The sequence below is a fragment of the Melospiza melodia genome, chromosome 1, assembly GCF_035770615.1.
Source record: "Melospiza melodia melodia isolate bMelMel2 chromosome 1, bMelMel2.pri, whole genome shotgun sequence".
NCBI lineage: Eukaryota > Metazoa > Chordata > Aves > Passeriformes > Passerellidae > Melospiza > Melospiza melodia.
Genome location: NC_086194.1, coordinates 53424947 through 53440341, shown reverse-complemented (window position 1 = coordinate 53440341; position 15395 = coordinate 53424947). Strand labels below are relative to the sequence as shown.

Below are 15395 nucleotides of genomic sequence, written 5' to 3'. Positions count from 1 at the left end.
AGGGGAAAGCTGTCTAATCTTGTTCTGGTTCAACTGAAGCGTTCAATAAAGTTTCAAGAGTAAGTGCGGGCAAGGCGCGCCAGGCCAAATTACTGACAGAAACACACTGTCCACCATGGCAACAAGTGGGATTCTAAAGCAAAAAAGTAAGCAAACAGCCCACTTCTCCAGCAGCATCTGCCAAAGGGGTTTTACAGCCAAATAAGTGAGAACTGTTCTGTTACTGCTCTGCTCACGTTTTAGAAGTGAACAGCTTTAGGGTCAAAAGATGCATCTGGATTTATTAAAATGCTGCAGAGAGACAAATGCCAAAGTAAACAATGAAGCTGGTGGCAGCCCACCAACTCCAGTACAATTCCTCCCACCTTTTGCCACTGTAAGAGTGAAGGGTTAAATAAGAAAAGAAAAAAGCGATCATGCCCAAGAGCAATCTGCATAAGCTTCTCTTTCTTCACATACACCCTTTCTCTGACTTAACAAGCCAATAGCCAGAGACACATGTTAGAAGTGCCCAGTCTTGAATGATCACTTTAATCCAGGATTCTCACATCCACTGAGAAATGCCTGATTTAGTCCTGCCATTTTGATCAGAAGCCAATTTTATTAGAAGTGCTGAGCACCTCACTTAATGGAGCACCTCTCACTCAGTCAAAAAGCTTTCTCAAAAAACTCACACTGGACAGCATGCCTGAGTAAACACACTTTTAATTGCACAGCTAATTTACTCAGAAAGTTTTAAAAAAATCAGCACAAGCCAAAACCTAAGGCAAAAATCCTTTAAACTTTCTTTACCTGTTGAACTTTTTTGCCTTTTTTTACCATAGACCAAGACAAAGTAGAAGCTATTTTACTTTAAAGCACCTAAAGTCAGCAACTGAAAAAAAAGTTTAAATCTATTGATAGAGCACACTAAAAGTCAATCCCAACACACTTCAGAAACACCCCTGATTAAACAAGACAACACCAGCCCAGTTAAATCTCTTAATATATTGTTTCATCACCATATTTCTGCTTGCAACTTTCAGAGAGCACTGCTATCTCATGAGAGATCTGACAGCACTTCAGCAGAGTAAGAGAAAAAAAACAAGGTACTTACAACTCAGTCCAAGAGACCCTGCCTGATGTTCCCCTCTAAGCTCTTCTCTTCTCTTGACCAAAATTCTCTGGCTACCAGGACATGGGCATTCCTCCCTCTTTTTCTCCCTCTCCCTTCTCCCCCCCACCACCCCCCCGCCCCCATCTCCCTCCCTCTCTCTCAAAGGCAGTGCTTCTCCCATTAGAGGAATTAAAAGTGGTTGGTGCCATGCTAAATTTAACAAGCTCATTAGTATTCTTCCTGTGTGCTTCCTAGTGAACTCTCCCTATTCAAGCAGCTCTCTCTAGCTGAGGGGTCAGGCGGCTAATCATTAAATCAAACTAATGTCACCCTATCACAATCAGCCTAAGAGAAGGACGGTTTATTATTTCAGTTTATGCTAAATAAACGGTTTTACAAATGGTCTCCAAGCAAGGTCAACAGCAGCTTCAATTACAAGACAAACTTAACAAGAGTCGCTATAAACCAAGTGCTCCATATTGACCTAAGCACAAGCTCGGCTCTGCATATTGCCACTAGCAGGATTGTACAGGAATGCATATTGTAAAATAAAGGAAAGGGTAATCTTTTCTTTGCCAGAATTTGTGACTGCACAGAGACTGCTCATTCACCTCTCCCCAACCAGATTGCTGCTCAGCTCAATTCACCCCACACAAAGGCTGAAGACCAGACCTCAATGGACCGAGTGAAACATGTTCAAAACTAGGCTCTCTATTGTGACTGAATTTCTTAACATCTTTTCAAAAAGCGGAGAATGCCTTGAGGCTAAAGGAAGAAACAGGCTAATGGTGAATTGGGAATACTGAGCAAATTTCAGAGCCCTTTCCTCCTAGCTTTTGAGGTTGAAAGCAAGCTCTTTCCTTTCAAGTTTCAAAGTCCTTTTTCCTCCCGCAGTGTCACAGAAGGATTTGAAAAGAAGGTAATTGTGCTCACAGTCCCCCTGATCAGAGCTTACGTCCTATTTCTGGTATTTCAGAATACTTCTTGCAATAATGGTGCATATAGCTCAATCCCTTAACCGTCCTGCACTCTGCAATTGCTCATTAAATGAACAATTGCTGGTATAAAATGCCTTTTATGTTCAAGGTCTGGATATAAGATAAGCATTCTAGTACTCTAAATTTGGTTTACTAAGGAAACTCTCCATCATTAAATTACAAAACTGAAATCAGAATATCAGTCTTTCCCAGAAAAGCAGCATTTTAGATGCTGTGAGCCAGAAGGAAGGGGGAAGGTGGAATGCAAAAAAGATTGACTACTTAGATTCTTAACAGAACAGATACCTAAGTAAGAAAGCCATTTCCTTCTCATTTAAGAAAGGCTAAGTTTTTGACACCTGATGTTTTCTTCCTTGAAATGACACAATAGAGCAATTGCCAGGCTCATTAGGACACCTGTACCTGCACCTTCTTGCATACACACACTTTTCACTTCTCTCTGACCACCTTAAGACCAACATTGGAGGAAACAGATCTGTAGGATTGTGCCTGCCTTTAAAAACAGCATGTGTTGTAAGCAAAATTTTGTTTTGGGTGAGTACAGTAGCTTAAATTGGACACCCTTGGTCCCAAGTTTGTTATTGTCCTACATGTGGAGCAACTGCACAAGAAGCACTCTGGAAACACTAACACAGATATGAAGGATGATGCTCATAATTGGTTTTAAAAATACACTCCATTTACACAAGAGGCTACAAAATCTGCTAGATAATACTGTACTCACTTTATTTGCAATACTTAAGACTATCTTATACAAACCTTTTGTGCTTATAAATAACATACATTATCTGAGCTTACCACTGAAAATTTATAGTTTTCTATTCCTACTTGAAATGTAGGAAATGTACTTTTAGCTCAGTTATTTTTTCTTTTTCCTGTGTATAGTAATTTCCAAGAACTGATTTGTGATCTGTGGAATATGAATACACACCTCTTTTGTAATTTTGTTTGTTTTGAAAAACGTTATATTCTTTTGTTGTCAACTTCAGCTTTCACTGGAAGAGAAAGGATTTATCAATGAAGGAGAGAGAGGACCCAGTCCCTACAATACCTACCTAATACTCCACTCACACTCCCTTGTTTTCCTCAAATGACACATACTTTCATTTTTGCTGCATCTGCTGCACAGCTTGGTTGAGTTCTTTTTTTTTGACAGTACAGAGGACATAACACAGTGCATCAATACAGCGCCTATGACTTTAGAAACAGAGCCTGATCATGCATTCCTGAGTCAATGGCAGAGCTCCCACTGACCTGGGCGAGACAAAACTGGGCCTGTATGGAGTTCACACCACTCCAACACGAAACCAGCAATGCACTGTTATCAGGAGAACATCACTCACAGCCTTTTCCAAATGTGTGAGTAACTCTTCCCCAAGACTGATGGGGAACCTGAGAATGGCACGAAGCAGCTTAAAAAACTCAGGTAAACTTTTCTAGACCCCTAAATCAGAGAGAGCCTTCTAAGCAGCAATGTATTTATCTCAATTTATCTCAATTCAGATGAATTTACAGTGCTCGTTACCTCCCCAGCCACTCCCAACTAAAAACAACCAGCTGAAGCTAAACAAACATATAGGAAATTATGTAAAATAAAGCCACCTTTAAAATTTCATACAAGCAAAGACCTACTGTATTTATTTTACTGAGAGTCTGCATCTACAAATCCCTCCATGAGATCGATAGGGAAATGCTAAAAATCTCATATAAGCTGAAAAAATCCTACTGAGGAAACACAAGAGGCAGATGTAGACACAGATACCTACACACAAAGGCAGAGTGCTGTGGAAACTTCCTTGTCAGTCCCAGGACTCAGCCTCAGAGGACGGACAAAGGGGGCAGGAGGCACAGCTGGGCTGCCTTACACATTATTCACATGATCTTGCTGATCATGCAAGACATGTGGAAAAAAAAAAAAAGAGTAGTATTTGGGCATGTGCCTGAAGTTACTGACCTGACACTTGAGCCATCCCAGTCTCTTCTTCGGAACAAGCTACTGAAGTTGCTTGCTGGGAGCCAGATTCCAGCCAGATTCCTGCAGTATCCTGTTGGCCAAGTTCCTCTCCAGCTGCCCAGCTGAACCACCAATTAGCCCAGACGTGGAGCTTGAACCCTGCTGCCCAGCCACAGCCCAGACCTGCAGGGCTCAGAGTCTCTGGGAAGCTAATGGAGGGACTAATTCTCAGCAACTTGCAAGGTCAGCCTCTGAAGAAGTGAGAGCCTCACTTCTGAACAAGCCCTCTCCCAGCCCGTTTCCACACGGGCTTTAAAATAACAAAAACAAACAATTTAAATCAAAACAGCTGAAAAAACCATCTTCTCCCTTCCCAAGTTCAGGGCTACATGTTTCTCCCATGGCAGACAGTGGATTACTGTGGTGATACTTAACACCGCTGGCGAGTGCAGCCCCCGGCACTCTGGTTTAGGTGCGAGTGACGACATTGACTGCGGCAGGAGAAACACTAAACCCTACACCTAGGTACCAAGCAGGTGGCAAGATTTTAAATTTACCTTCATGGGACCTGCAAGGCCCAAATTTTGCTTGCTTTACTTACACTGAAATTCTGGGGATTCAGAGAAACTACTTGTGCAAGTAGAGCAAGAGGGATTCAAGTCCAGCATCAGAAATGCTCCAAGCACTGGGCAAGAATAGTCTGTCTGGAAAATGCACTGAAGATATTGGTTGGCATGTGGAAATGCTGTATCATTATCTTGATGAGAAAGGAGCTGTTAGTAGTACCAGGGCTTTGTAGCTCCAGTGAACAAGGAAAAACAGAAAGGCGTAATGCAGAAGTAGAAGACATTTGGAGGTAGAATTAATTGGCAAAATTAACATGTAGCCTGTAATTTCTCCTTTTAAATTTGCAGAACTAGAAGGCAGTCAAAAGCACTTTCCTTTCTTGGTATAATAAATTTTATGTTTTGATTTTGCTACTTGAGGACTGGGAAACTCAAATGAGAAAAAAATATTTCTTTGAAGAACAAACTTACTTTTTCATTTCCCCTTCCAAAAAACTGTTCTACCTTACAAAATTTTGCAAAGATTGAAAATTACCGTGCGACAACCTCAGCAAACTAGAACATTTGCTCAAGGTCTGCTGATCAGGGCTAAAACTCAAGCTTTGCACTTTCAGAATATCTCCAGGATCGTTGCCCTTCTCCAACATCTGGACTGTTCAAAGAGCCAAGAGAGTCAAACATAACTAAAAGACAACAACAGTCATCAGGATCTGACCTTTGGCAACTATTTCTCAGAAAGAAAAGGCTCCTCAGCCTATTGTAAAACTCTCAAAAGGATCCCGATTTAAAAACATTATGAAGTTCCTTCCATTAGCCAGTTATTAGACTGTTAGTCATTGCTTACTTTGAGCAGGCTAATTAGTTACATCAAAGGCACTACAATAAATTCCCAGGAGGGTTTTGGTGGGGGGATATATTTCTCAACCATCTAATAGCACATTTATGCCTATCTGTGGGTAACTGCCTCATTTCACTCAGACACTGGGGGACATATTCTGTGCTGTCACTTTCTAGCAAGCCAGCAGCAAGACCAGGCCTTAAAGCTGTTTGAAGCCTGATATAAATGTGATTAGCCATGCTTAAAAGCCACAAAAGAGTGAAAGAGGAGTTATAAACCCTTTGGTGCACCATCCTTTTGCACCGTCTACAGCACAGACACCTTAGCCTTGAGAGAATAAAAAAAATACAATTACTCATAGTGTTGCATACAAACAGAATTTTATTTCTTCCCTTTTTCCTTGGATGGGTTCAAACTCCTAAATGGAATTATTAGCAAATCACCAAGTGGTTTGCAACAATCCAAGCAACCCTTCAGTTTAGATGGCAGATATCACCTATTTAGTTGCGAAACTTACTTATTGCTGCATCTTTTTGCACAGTTGCAGTAAGACTTTTGTTTCCATTATATCCCTTTACTTCTGGTCTCTGAAAAATACCAGTTGTTTAAAAATGTGTTTTGAGTTACTCTGCCCTGATGGCTGCGATCTCTGGACAATGATTTCAACAAAGTTTTCTAAGGGTAAAATTTTAATGCCATATACATTTCTTGGTGCAGATGTGTATGTACTTCTACATAAAAAAGTGTAGTCACAGGATACACAAATCACACCCACAAATTCAGCTCCATCTTACATTCCATAAAATCCAACCAATTGCAGATGATACATGATTGCAAAAAAGTGTCCACACAGGCAGTCTGGACACCTAAACGTAGAAATGAGACTTTTCACAGTCCTCATCAGCAGTCTGAATAATTCAGAAGAATACTGCAAAGCATCATAAGATTTGCAGCAAAGGATGTTTTCAAACAAAGAAAAACTCTCGAGCCCTGTACCCCAAGCAATCTGATGCTTTGACATTAGTGCACTAGTTTAGAACAGCAGAGCTACTAATCCACAGATATTGCAAAATATTCCTTTTATCAACGCTGCTTCTCTACCAGGAATATATTCTGAATGGCCCAAATCTCGCTGTTTACCTCTAAAGCTAAAGCTCAGGAGCTTTCTTCTCTGCCTGGAGACACTGTTTACAAAAGAAAACAACTCTCCTTAAGCCTTAAGAAGATAATCATCCCAAAGACCAATCTGTTTTTTCTCCCCTCTGCTCATTTTCTGCTCAGTTTTCTCCACTAAAGAGGATGTACAAGCTCTGGCAGTGGTGCATGCTGCCATACTTTCATCACTGCTGCTTTCACATTCCAGTCATCAAAAATACTGCTAACAGCCACAGCAAGGAGCCTGGGTCCCAGAATGGGTGCATGCCAGTAGGCAAGGAGGGATGGAAACTGGAGAGCCTGGAAGGAAAGGACAGAGCAAGTTCTTCATACCATCATTTCCCTCACCTAGGGGATCTTCTCAAAAGCTTTGGATCTTTGGATGCATGGAGTTGGAGAATTAAGACAACTTTAGAATTAAGCCAACCAGTCGCTGGCTTACTTATCAGTGCCTCTCTCCTGCCTTCGTCACTTCCACTGCACAATTCTGGCCAGGCTTTCCACCCTCTGGCAGGGTCTGCCAGCCTTGTCTGCTACATTTGAGAAAAGAGAAGAAAGCTGAGACACACCAGCCTTTTCCAGCTTCTCAACACAACCCCACAGGGGGAGGAACTGAATGCCAACCGGATCACTATATGGATGAAAACAAGTTGATGATTAATGTTTTCTGTTGAGTTTCAGGGATGAGCAAAACTGGTTTTGAGACTTTGCTTTTTTATTACTTATGCATTTGTCTTTTTAACCTTAATGCTGGATAACAGATTTTAAAAGACAGTGGAATATTGGCCTCAAGCTTTTACTGATTAACTGCATATATGTACTTAGGTGCTTATAACTGCCTTAAGCAATATTGTATATTTCCATTTATCAAAATGCAAATGGGCACCCGAGATCATAACAACAGCCAACTTAGAAAAACAATCCTATGTTCACGAAAAAAACGACAGAACGATTTAAAACAGCACTCTCCTCCTCCTACAGTAGCCATACGAGCTCAAAAAGGGCATTCTTAAATTGTTATACAGGTTTTGCTGGCTTCATCTATTCACAATCTGGTAGAAGGAGATTTCAATGTTTCCTTATTATTTTTTTCATTTGTATTCTTGGCTACCTACATTCTCAGGCATCATCCATTTCAAAGAAAAATAAACTAAGTTTCATCTCCCAAAAACATAAAATAAGCATGATTTCTATGGAAGGAAGGCTGGGGAAGGGAAAGGGAATCACCTGCAAAGTTCATTTGGCTATATACAAAGCAAAAGAAAAAAAAAATCCTGGTGCAATACCCAGCAGTATAATCAATTCTGTAACTTCTGTGTGCTGCAGAGGAATGCAAAACTGTAGCCAGCACAACTTGGTCTTCTTCACTCACCAAATGCATAAAATACTGATAACTGATTTCATAAGAGAAAAAATATTTTTATACAGCAAGTAAGCACAGTGTGATTGAAGGATTCAAGGTCCATTTGATTTATATACAGAAACATCTACTTAGATTTGAAGGCAAAATGTGTTGAAGAGTCAGCCCAAAGCTGCCCTACAAATCACCCTGCATATTAAATGTTCCAATTCTGAAAAAACAGAGTGTGCCTCCCATTTCTATTACGTCAAATGCTCATCCACAACTTGCACAACTTGTCCACAAATATATAACTGTTGACTAATAACTATTTATCGTGTCCCTCTGAAGGCAAATGGAAAAAAAACCAAAACATAAAACCAGAAGAAAACTAATAAATCAGCCTTTAAGGTGCTATTGCCCTGAATTCAGGCAGCCCAACCCATCCAGACCCCTGCTATTCTTCAGCAGCAGAGAAATCTCATCCAAAACACTCTGCTTCACCCTCTTCATAACAACTACCTTAAGTGCTGAGTCATGGCTTTTAATAAACATCCTGAATTATTGAACAAGTGGACCTGATTTACCAGCATAAAATAGTCACCTAAATAGTCAAAGAAAGATTTTTCTCCAAGTAGTAGCCATGTTCTTTCTTCCCCAGTGCAGGACAGAAGTTCCATCTCGCTGGCACCAATAAGAATTCATTTTTTTCCTCTATAAACCATAGCCTTTTGGAACCACAATACGGATACCTCCCACATCATACTGTCAAATTCATCAAATTAAGAATAATACTTTTATGCTAATCTCATAGTTCATACCAGTTTTACCATAAGACTTGTAAGCATGAAAACTTGAGGACAACTTGTAGTCTAGATACCTCCAGGTACTTCTACAGTTATTCATGACTATGTTGTCAACTGTGCCACAACCATTTGTTGTATTAACACATCCTCCTTGCAGAGGATATGAGATTTAACACATTTATCCTATAAAATTCAATTAGCCATTTCAGATGCACCAGAGTTGTAACATCAAAACCAACTAGCTTTCAAGAAGAAATTCCCATTAGAAATCACAGTATTTTCATGGCAAAAAGACTGACAGTCCACAGCCTTCTCACAGCAGAATACATATTGGGCTTGCTTGTTGCAACTCCTTGCTAAAGACTAGAAAAAAATCTTTTCCAGAGCAGTAAGGTTACCACTGTCAGCTGCACTGAACTACATACTTCCCTCTCTTTCGGGTCTTATCTTCAAAAATCACGGAAACAAAGATGTAAACTTGGACATTAAAGAGTGTTAACATCAAAGTATATGCACTACTTTTGATATTAACCAAAGCCTTGAACCAGCAATCTAACTGGCACAAATCAGGGGTGTCTGTAATTTCAGAAACAGCTGAACTGAGCTCTGTGCCGTGGCCTGCATTTGCTCACTGACTTTTCAAAGCACACTATCCCTGTATGTTTTTACAACTACCTGCCAATCAAGAAAGCAGCAGGAATCCAAATTCACTTCTTGGCATTTTCACCATTTATCTGTCCACATTTCTTAACATGTGAAGTCTTCTATTTCTTTCTTCTCCTTTAAAACATTTTAAACCTTTAAAAACTTTCAACATCTCCATCCAGAGCAATTTCTGTGCATTGGATCGAATTATGGCCTGTATAAGATCCCTGCCCTTTGTTTTACATAAAAATTTCTGTATATAACAATTCAGCTGATAAAAAAAGAATATACAAGCGCATAAAGGAATTACATAAAAAGATATCAATAATAGATTAATATCTGTGTATTATTTCACTTGTATTCCCTCATCTTTCCCTCACATTCCATCTATCACTCTTATGGTCTGCATATCCCAACAGAGCTTCAAATTCTCTCATCAAAGAAGTTAAGTAAAAAGATGTTTATGATCTCCTAACCTTTGCTATTTCCCACAAAAATCTGGGTTTTCATCAGCAGTCACACACACTCCCCCTTGTTGAAGACATTCCAATGCCATCTTCATCACTTGCATTCAAATAAGTCTGCACCACAACTTACAAGCAGGACCTTACAAAAGGCCAGTGAAGATACTCAGCTAAGCAGGTGTCCTACAGAAAAGGCAGTGCAAAAAAAATGCAGGTACAAAGCTGGACAACACTTTGAATTTTAACTTTCCCTTGAGCTTTAACTCACCAATTTAGTCCATACTTAAGTCTACACAAGACTCAGGACTTGTTAACTCATAATATGTCATAAAACTTTAGCCAGGGCAACACATCATGGCTTGAGCTATAGCATACACATCTCTGGTTACAAGTATAAACTTCAGGATGAATGGAAAGAAGACAGGAAAGAAAAAGCTCAAGTTTAGATTCCTAGCATTTTTTGGTACCCTATTGATGTTTTATGTTAACAGGACAAAGCCCAGGATACCAGGATGCATGCTGTGATGCCACAAAATGTAGTACATAACTGTACTCAGAGGGATGGCTCTCCTCCCATAATACAACACTCTTTTGCCTCATTTCTGAAGGAAACAAGACTGAATAATATCAAGTGAAGGCAGAAAGCAGTTTAGTATCTTTTCTACATATCTTTGAATCTCATTGATTGGATTAAGCCATTTTTGTCCATATTCTATACCATATTTCTACCAAGAAAAAGGCAGCAGCTAAGTGGAAGAGATGCTGTATTACCAACCCTCTCACATCAGGGTTGCAGAGTAATTTCTCAACAGCATACAGAAGTATTAAGGAACAAGGTGTAATAAGCATCCCACCAGAAAAAAAAAAACTCTGAGCAGAGCCAGCATCCTAACTGGACACTAGAGAATCAAGACAGAAAGCCATGCCCTGGAGGCAATTCCCAGGAAGGTCCATTACTACTGCAAGCAGCTTTGCATTTTGAGCAGAGCTGCTGATTAGGGATGTGATCTGGAGCAAGTTTCCAGGACAAATCTTACAAAAAATCAGCACCAGGGTGCAACAGAATCACATAGGGGTCTGTGGGCTTCAGCAGCACAGGATGATTCAAACATCCACAGTGCTTGCAAGTTACTAAGTATTCTCTTGAGGACTAAGCATTTGTCTTCCACAATCCCTCTCAACCACTGAGGAATAGAATGCACAGGAATACTTTCATTTACCCAGAAGCTTTATCAACCACTCATGAAATTATATGCAGGCATGAAGATGGAGACCGAGAGTCTGTTTTGCCAGACTGACCATAAATTTCATCACAAACTTGAAAACTATGCATGAACACCCTTGATGAAGAACAGCAAATAAAAGTGTGGCCCAAGAGTGATCATTGACATCTTCATAGACCAGGAGCATGGCTGAAGAAATACCAGACTTGTATATCAGAAGCTAGGTTCACTGACAAAAGGGCTTTCTTCTCAACAAGACCTCGCTTCACTTCAGTGGAAGCAGGAAAAAAGGGTGGAGTGGGCCCAAAGGAAGCTGGGAAAAAATTGCACCTTAAACCAATAAAATACCCACGGTCCATCAAGTTGTCTCATTACTGAGAAGTCAGTAATTAAAATTTTAATGGCATGCAAGCAGGCTTCTAAATCATTAGGCAACAGAACACAGTGTCAACAATATCACTGAACAGAGGGATAGAGAAAAATCAACCACCACTGCTTAATCACTTAGGACTCTGTCCTGCAGCTATTCAGCTGAGGAGCCCAGAAGTCCCTTATACCACTGCAACTACCTGCTCTGTAGCAGTAGGTCATTAATTTATCCTCCATCATATCAAATGGTAATGTTTTACCTGCAAGGACTTGAGAGTGGGTATGCATTTTTGTCACAAGTATAAAACAAAATTATCATGCACTGTTTATGAAGCACTACACATCTATGCACACACAGAACTGTTGGAACATGAATAAGACAATAAGAAAAAGGATAGTTTGAAAGTAACAGGAAGCCCACAAGAGAAAGGCATAACAAAATAATGGTTGCCTGTGCAGCATCACATGTGTAACTACTGCTTCAAGACACCGAAGTAACACACCATTGTTCTCTGCAAGACCCCAGCTTCATCCAGCACCACCCACGGGGTGGACAGTGTGTGTTTCATAAACAGTCTGTCACTGCCTGGTTCTCATCTTGGAGTTCAACATATGGCCCCTCTGCTCCATGTACTGGCTTCACTGAAGCCCAGCTCTGCAGAGAGATTATTACTTCACTCCTGGACTTTCTCGGGCACTCATTACAGTATCCAAGTGCTTCATTAGCAGTATGAAAATGGTTTTTACAGTTCTCACGACATGAAGAGATGATCTTGTCCACTACCAACAGAGACTGCCTACTTAAGTGTCCCTGGCTGTACATGCATAGTCTAGAGAGCCTGAGAACCCATTTTCAGAGAACCCTTTTTCAGAGTATTTAGCATCAAATCTACTTTACACAGTTTGCATTTTCAAGCAATATCTATAACTGTAATTGTTAGCATGCCCACACGCTCACCTTTCTGAAAACCAGATGCGAGTAACATACCAACAAACAAAAAGAAAAACCTTCTATATTGGTGATGTTGACTTGCTCCAAGTAGTAAGAGCACATTAGAGGTCAGTAAATCATTACTGCAATGGCTTAGTGATGATAAAGTCCATAAACTGAAAATTTCCAAATGATTCACTGATGTGAATGGTCTTACCAACATTCAGTACCTTTGTAGCTCAGGCAGTCAGATGTCTGTAGCTTCAGAGGTGTCTCTGAAGTGTGACATCTGACCCGGGGAACTGAGTTTGGAATGGGTCCATCTACCTATCTCATAAAACACCTATTGTCGTCTTACAGATTATAAAGCTGCAAATGCTTGGTGTTCTCCTCTAGGCTTTGGTAGAACATGGCTGTATTGATTTGGCTGTGTTATCTTACCTTCACTACAAAATGGTAGACTGTATATTTGATTAAAACAACCAATCAAGATGAGTCATATTGTTTGGTTGCTGTTTCAGTGCTGATGTTCAGTTTTGGCGCTTTTTGGACTGGCTTCCTTATCCAAGCAATGAGAGAAGGTGATCAGGTCTATCCTAAGATGCATGTATCACTGGGACTTAAATTTCTCCAGTAAAGAATAGATGAATCACCTGAAAGTGAGAATTAATTCATGTAATTAATGGCACTGCAAAAATTCCTGTATTTTTGCACGTTTGTGGTTAAAGTGTATAAAAAGGTGGGAGTTATGACTGAAGAATTCCTCATTTCTGGAGCCATTTATAAAAAGCTGCTCTCCTAGCAGGTATTTTATTATCTAAATACAAATTCAGTCTGTAAATCTCCTTCTATGGTAGCAGAGAGATATTCTATCTTCTTCATTACGTATTTTAATGAAATACAGAAATTTTTATCACCAAGACCTCCACCTCACTGTCAATGAAGCAAAAGCTGACCAAGGGGGTGGCAGACTAATATAAAAGAAGAAAGTGGGGGAGAGAGAGAAAAGTATTACAGCTGCATATCAGTTTCTTCAGGTCACCACACCAGGAAGAGATGAATGCATGTGATCATTTCATTAAAGACTGCACGATAATGGACAGGCACAGAGAATTCTATGTTGGCATTCCTGATTTTGTGATATAAATAATATTTCTTTATTAAATGATTCACATATACCTTCATAGTATTAAAAAAGCAACAAAGGAAAAAGCAAAATTGGAAGACAAATATGGCAGGCATAAGAAATCGGCGATTTAATTCAACCCACTGACCCTTAGAAAGCCAACAAAACACCTTGTAACCTCAGTAAATTATCATTTCCCAAGACATTCAGAGCAGAAGATGACAGCATATCAAGGGTTCACAGACAGTTACTGGTAAGAGGAAATTTTGCATGTTGAACCCCACCCTAGGCTTCAAAGAGGAAATTTTTTTAGTGAGAACAAACTTGCTGCTTTTTCCACTAGTATGTGTATTTTCTGTTCCATCATTCCCCTTGTAACTTTGAAAATGCTTCATCATCCCAACCTATCTCCTCCTCCCAGACCTATTTGCTATTCTAACACTCACTCCACAATCCTCTCATTTCAGACCCATCTTCTTTAACCAGTATCTGTTAGCCATGAAATCTAAGCTCTTTGTCCTATTGCTTGTGGGAAGAATCTCTTTGCTCAGTTGTTCCCATCTTCTCTCTCAATATGTCTTTTTCTTAATCTTCAGTCATGCATGCCAGTCATTGTGCTCCATTTCTGATGATTCCCTGTCTCTCTCTCTAGGTTCTCAGTCCAATCTCAGCACACTGAGCTTGGGCTCCTTTCTTCACCTTCTTTTTATGAGATCTTTTCTCTCTTACCCCTTTTCTCCCTTCTGACAGGGTTCCCACTCTCCAACCCACACTCAACTAAGCAGAAATCTTCCCCAGTCATTGTCAGCATCAAACCCTGGACTAGCTAAGGAAAACTGGTGGAGGCATCCTTCATATGGCATTCAGAACAGTGAACCCTGCAAGATCTTCTTCAGTTTCCTCTCAGTATTCCCTTTACATTGTTATCACTGCCTTTTCTTTGATGCAGCTGGCTCACAATAGTGATAGACCAGAAGCACTAAGGTCCACTTGCATGCTTTGCAGGAAAAAGAAAGATAATACCTGAGGAAAAACTATCTCTGCAACTCCACAACTGCAGTCAAATGTGTGGAAGATGAGAAATGACATTTCATACAATGAGATTCATAAAGTAGGAACTATCTTTCCTAACTCTAATGTACTCTTGTTGTCCAGACTCCTTCTATTGTTGGCCGACAAATGATGCCTCCAGACTGGGACTCAGCCTATCTCAAAAGGGAAGGACTCATCCTTTGAATGTACATCACTGACTACAGATCACCCAGACATTTACCTTTCAGAAAGATTAGGTAGACAAAATTGATCTACTGTCCAGCTTTTAGAATATGGGAAATGCAAACTGTTTTTCCACAGTTTTATATAGAAGGTACTATTTTGCCATTCACTAGTAATAATATCGGCCTTCAATCTTCAATTTACTTCTGCAACTGTTTGATCTGATTTTATCTTTAAGTAACGTAAGTAGCCAAACTGAAGCTAATAAACGTCATTCTCTATTTCATTACAACAACCAAATACTGCAGAGGAGCTTGAAGAGCAGTGAATTATTCTCACTTTCAGGTGATTCATCTATTCTTTACTGGAGAAATTTAAGTCCCAGTGATACATGCATCTTAGGATAGACCTGATCACCTTCTCTCATTGCTTGGATAAGGAAGCCAGGCCAAAAAGCGCCAAAACTGAACATCAGCACTGAAACAGCAACCAAACAATATGACTCATCTTGATTGGTTGTTTTAATCAAATATACAGTCTACCATTTTGTAGTGAAGGTAAGATAACACAGCCAAATCAATACAGCCATGTTCTACCAAAGCCTAGAGGAGAACACCAAGCATTTGCAGCTTTATAATCTGTAAGACGACAATAGGTGTTTTATGAGATA

General features: G+C 40.0%; 1 protein-coding gene across 3 annotated transcripts in view; it reads right to left on the bottom strand.

Moving 5' to 3' along the window:
• The window catches only part of GLI3 (GLI family zinc finger 3), a 206515-nt gene that overhangs the window by 142433 nt on the left and 48687 nt on the right, over positions 1-15395 (bottom strand). The window contains exon 1 of one of the 3 annotated variants that reach the window (XM_063158244.1): positions 1097-1194. The exons of the other annotated variants lie outside the window; for them this stretch is intronic. The gene's annotated coding sequence lies outside the window, so the exon portion shown is untranslated. Of the gene's footprint in view, positions 1-1096; positions 1195-15395 lie in introns of those variants that run through there. 3 annotated transcript variants of the gene reach the window in all.